Raw genomic sequence first — 6,414 nt, forward strand, 5'->3', positions numbered from 1 at the left:
AAAGTAAGTATTCATAAATATATCTAATAAGTATAAGTTTCATTTCAATTGAAGATAAAGCGTACAATGAATAGATAGCGGATTATTATGTAAAAAGATATTAGGATATGTATTCTCTATTTAATGTATTACTTGTTAGATTTTGTAATCTAACCTTGCACGAGCAAAAGCGATTTTTACTAGAAACATTTTTTTAAATTTTAGGATCAAAGCACTAGATTGTGAGTGTTTCTTTTAATACTTAAAAAAAATTCTCTAAATAATTTAATTTACGATAATTAGATGATACAATTTTTTTATACTAGTCAAAAATCGGTAATTTATTTCAGAAGCCAATTTGATTAATTATACACTTTAATGCATAACGTTGCAATAATTCAATCCAAACGCTTAGGAAATACTAAACGAGTAATTTGTGTAATCAAGTATATATTAGATAAGAATGGCAAACTTTTTAGTTTTCTTTTGTATCAAAATTTAAATTTTTATAAGCTGAAAGATCTTCTAAGGCTTAACAAATTTAAATGTATCTATTAAAGCATACAAAAAGCTATTTTAAAAATAATGAAAAAATAACCTACTAATTGTTAGCATACGAATAGTCATATTTTAATAAAAAAGCATATGGAAATATATTTAAATATTAATTCTAAGTATTTCTTTTTACATTTTCTTATCGCATTTCATTGCGATCGTCAATGACCTGTCACAAGTTGAATTAAATAAAACAGCTAATATCGTTCTGTTAATATCATTTGATAGGATAAGATTTTATTATTACTATTCATTAGAATCTTTTGGTATCAATAAGCAATAATAGAATATGGTGGTATATATTTAAAATTACCGAAATAAAAGGAAATAAACATAGAGAAGCTGATTAAAAATATAAGTGACTCAAGCACATATGGAAAATATTTGTATATGCATGTAAATGTTTGATGCATTTTGGCATATTTGACAAGTAACAATTTCATATGTATATTATTTATTTTTTCTGAAATAACACGAAAAATCTAATAACAAATTATTACAATATAATATTATCAGACCCCCCAAAATAATATTGTTATTACAGGAAACAATCGTCTCACTTACGCTCCAGATCATGTTCTAACCAACGAACAGTTTTCGTAACAAGAAAAAGAACAAATTCAACTAGTGGTACAAACGAAGGTTTTATTGATCAAGAAAACCAACAAAGCGGATCTAATAAATGCAAGCCATTGGGTGAAAGTAAAGGATTATTGTTTTCCGATGTTTTCGGTGTTATTTCTTCCGAATCGTCGAAAAAACAAGTTTCTACCAAGATCTTGCATAAGTCGAAGTCTGGAACTATTTCGATTCACCAAGATAATTATTTGCCTGATCAGAGAAAACAACAAAGGGTGAATACAATTTCTACGAAAATATCTAATTAAGGGGAGAATGGGGGAATGCCGATTAGTTAAGAGAAAGATGTTATAACTCTAACATGTTTCAATATATTTGAATAATTTTACAAACAGAATAAAGCTTAAGTTATTTAACATAAGCAATAATACTAAAAAGTTTTTGTTTTCTTTGTTAAAATTTTTAACACTGAGAAGGATTTAGACTTATAATATTATTTTATTTTTCTAATCTTTATTGAGAATAGCTACACGTATCACTCTTAAATAGCTTTTATAAGCATAACATTCTTTGATTTTATTTTGATACGTAACCACATTTTTGTTTTTTTAACAACATCTGAACTTAACAACTTGTCCACTTGTGGACATTGTGTAGTTTTTTATTAGTCTTTTAATTTCACCAGAAACGGAAGGGATGTTTCGGTCTTTGCGTAATATTTCGTTCCGAATATACTACGGAGCGCTAACAACCGTTTTGTGAATTATGGATCGTATAGCATTAATTTTATCAATGTTGCTTTCGATTGCCATATCCCAAAACTGGATTCCATTTGTCTATAGACAGGTTCTATGATTGCTTTATATATTAATAGTTAATTTTCAATAGTTAATTAGGAGTGTCTACCCATAAGCTAGTATATATCTTTCTTTCTGTGTTATGATGTGTTATGTGTGTAGCAAATCCTCGGCATTCCCTTAAATGCAAAGCGTTTTTTGACAATGTAAGAAACCGAAGAATTTTTACGGACTTTTCTAAGCATTGAACGTAATACTTAGACATTCTATAGAACATCAAATGTTATTTAGGTAATATTGAAAAGAATACATTATCGGGCAACAGGGAACTCCCCCCCCCCTCACATTCAACATACACATTTCGTCCCTCAGTCACACACACAAAAGCGAGCATGGAACGGGTTTTTGAGACTGTGCGCACCGCTGTATTATGCGCACTTGTAGAAATTGAAACTTACTCTATAACGGTGTGTTATTATGTAGGGCCCACAGTTTTCTATCGTAGTAGAAGATTATATTACGTTTAGACCGATATTCATAGAGATTACCATGGAAAATCTGTATCTTTTGTTCCTTATCGTATCGAAAGATAAGCGGATTTAGAACGAAATCTTTCATATTTGCTTTTTTACTTTACCGGTTTCTCATTTGTCATTCTAAAGAAATGTGAGAGATATGAATACATTTTCGACGTTGTCAAAAAACGCTTTGCATTGAGAACAATGCCGGGGTATTGCTAACATTGCCTGATTTTCCACTATTCCGGTAACATATATATTTTTTCCAAGTGAGTTTGAAGTCCAAGTGAATTTTGTGGTATTTAACAGATTTGGTCTATAGTATAATGTGATAGTTCAGTGTAATAGGGATTCTAAGGTTCATTTTTTGGAGAAAATGTGATGTGCTTGCACTTGTTTGCATTAAATTTTATCTTCCATTATTTTATTTATTGTTCAAGTATTCATTGTGTACTTGTAGTAGTTGGTCTTTTCTTCGCATCAAGCCGTTTTGTTGATTATCCTTTTACTACATTGGAGCATGTGTGTTGATTATAAAATAATAATCACATTAAAAAATGATATTTTTCCCAAAGACCATTTTACATTTGAATTACAAAATTTTACGAACATAAAGATACTGTTATTGAAATAATTTTGTTATTATTATTAAAGAGCGTATTTGAGTACTATTAAAATAAATATAACTAGGGATTATACAGGATGATTTGCGAACTCTTGCCACAAATATAGCTCCAAAAGTATGACAAAACAAATTTGACCTTTAAATCTCAGAAGCGACTAAACAAACTGACGTCATATTATACTCCCGAATTTTTCACGCAACTTTAGCTTTATAAACTTTTCTGTTACTATTATACTTTCGGAGCTATCTTGGTGGGAAGAGTTAATGAATCACCGTGTACATTAACAGTTGGCACTTACAATTAGCGTCAAAAATTAAATGGAAATGACTGCTTAATGATAAACACATATCTATTTAAGATACTAAGAGAGGAATAAAAATAAAAAGAAAAGAACACGTGAGAATAATATTACGTATCGCGTAACTTATCTTCGACTCTAAAATAATTGTTCTATACACAATAAGTTTAAAGTTATTGGGACTCACAGGTATTTCTATGTTGTCCCTGATATGAGTCATTAGTGTTTTTTCCAATGAGCTATTATTTTGATTCAAGACTAAAACCAACTTGAAACTCGTTCGGCAGAGTACGGATTTTTCTCCATATCTGCTCTATCATTCCGATTATCTTCCTGGTCTACTGATGATTGAAAAACAGAAAGAGGATAACTCATCGAAACTATCATCTGAATTTCTTGATAAATATGTTAATAGCGAACCAAGGAATATAATAGTGACTTTTCTCATACATCTTGCTGTAAATATGAATCATTGAACTTTATCATTTCGAAAGTCGCGTGTGTTTTATAATTCAATTTTTGCTTACAGACACATTGCCGCTATTCGTCATCTATTCTTTATCAGACAGTTAAACTTTTCGATGCTACTCTCGATACTATGTCGATAGAAATAACAGACATGCAACTAGTAGCAGTAACGGCGTTATGGATTGTTCTCAAGAAAGATGGAAATCTAAATAAAATTCCATCGGTCGTAATGCAATCCTATATTTATTAAACACAAAACATTTTTTAATTAAATGACTTTCTAACGCTTTCGCGATCGGTGGTTATAGGACTTGTATATTAGCTGGTCATTATATAACATTTTAAAAAGTTTATAACTGGGTACCGTAAAATTTTACTATTTACATATATAAGGTCGTAAGAAATTTTTAAAATATTGCTTTATTGCTGCGTTTCTCTAACTTTTTCTATATCGGAACGAATCCTGAAATTTTTACAAAATACATTTGCTATTTTCAAGGATAGCATACTAATAAATAAATAAGGCAAATAAATATAAAAACTAAGAATACAAAAAAAAACGTTTATTCCTAAATCCTAACAATGTTAAAAAGAACGTATGTGTTCCGCGGAATATATTAGGTTGGCTAAATAGGGCATGTGATTTCTGTTGTGTTATTTACTTATTATTAAAAATAACCGTACACGCGGACTTATTCGTCAACTCAATAGTTTGGAAAACGCTATTTTTTTAATATCATGCTTGGAATCATTACTTGTTTAAACACTTACATAGAATTAGTTACAAATTTAAAAATGACGTTGGATTTCTTCGCTAGCGTTTAGCTTAAAATTTGTAAATGATGTAAGAGTACCCTACCGATTGCGAAAGAATTCATATCGAGATATATTCTTTTCTCTTAATCTGGAATATTTGTTATTTCAGGCGGCATCAATACTTGCTCTAGTACAAGATCAACGGTCTTATAGCATAGACTTATTAGCCGAATGGGAGAGAGCGATATTATGTTCTCTTAAATTTAATGTATCATTTTCCGATCTTTATTCAATTTTCGTGTTTTACATAATAAATTATATTAACTGTAATAATGATCAGAGTACAATTTCCGGCAATGTTATTTCGAAAATTTATTATTGTGGAGGATATGTTGTACGTGATCAAATTAAAATATATGACATAATCAAAGTTATTTTGTAATTAAAAGCATTAAAAGATCTTAGTAGATTATATTTTTTGTAGATGGATCTGACATTATTGGATGTGAATTTTTGCTACGCAACGTCGAATCATATAGCACTTGCTACGGCCGAATTAGTAATGTGCATTGTCCTGAGTAGCGATGATGATTTATCATGTCCCCAATGGCATGTTTGGCGACGTATTTTAACAGATGGTGTATATATGCCAATAAGGTATTTTTGTCTTTAAGTACATTCTAGAATTTTTGGATAAATTTCTCTTTTAATCATAAGACTTTTGTTTATTTATAAAAAAGTATTAAAGACAATGAGATTAATTTACTAAGAGCAGCCATGATCTCTCACGTATTGGAGTCAGAGAGAAAGCATACAAAGGAAGAAACAGTACGAAAAAGATATAGTCACAGTAGATACGGTAATATTTCAAATTTTTTTCTAGAGAAGATAAAGAAAATTCCGCCAGAAGACTACACGATATCTATATAATATTTTTCATTTGTTTTTACTTTTTAATCGTAATTTTTTACATTCTTGACCAATATACTATTATTATACTATTTGGTGTACATTGAATCAAAAAGGTTTTGTATTAACAAAGTTTTTAAAAAAAGAATCCAAAAATTGTTAAATAAACGTTTAGAGTCTATGTAAGATAATTAAGGGAAAAAAATATGTTGATTATATCACGCGTTATTTATATCATAATTAAATACCATATTTATTTTAATAAGGCACTAAATTATTTAATTTTTACACCTTAACAGCTTTACTATGTTCTGTTGTATCAAAACACGCGTTTTAGCTGTTCATTTAATAATTTATTAAAATTAAAAAGGCAAGCTAAAGCTAGGTGGCAGAAAAATAAAACGATGAGTAATAAAAGACTACTAAACAAATTAACCAAAGATGTTAAGCACAGCATACGAGATCACAATAATGAAGAATTCGAAAGATACCTGACATCACTTTCACCTCACGAAGATAATTAATACTCTCTCTGGAAAACAGCAAAAAGATTCAAAAAACCAGTAAAATCAATACCAACCATACGAAATCTTGACGGTTCATGGGCGAAAAGTACAGAAAAACAAGCGGAAATTTTAACAACAAACCTAGAAAACATACTTCAATACCCAAACATACACAGACACTAACGTAAAGTTAGTGCCGAAGAAATTAGAATGCTAAAATTACAAATCAAAATAAGAAAGGCACTAGTAGTCCAGGCAACAAAAGGAGAACTTGGAAAATTTAKSGGCCTTGTTRAAATYTGATATAATGGTAATTYGRCGACGCTGAATCGAATGGTGCTAATTTTTTTGCAATTGGATCAGGAGATCTTTGAGAAAAAGGGTAAAAAAGGGTAAAAAAGCCATATCTTAGAATCTATGCAT

This window comes from Polistes canadensis, unplaced genomic scaffold, assembly GCF_001313835.1.
Source record: "Polistes canadensis isolate GaletaPanama2010 unplaced genomic scaffold, ASM131383v1 scaffold_568, whole genome shotgun sequence".
NCBI lineage: Eukaryota > Metazoa > Arthropoda > Insecta > Hymenoptera > Vespidae > Polistes > Polistes canadensis.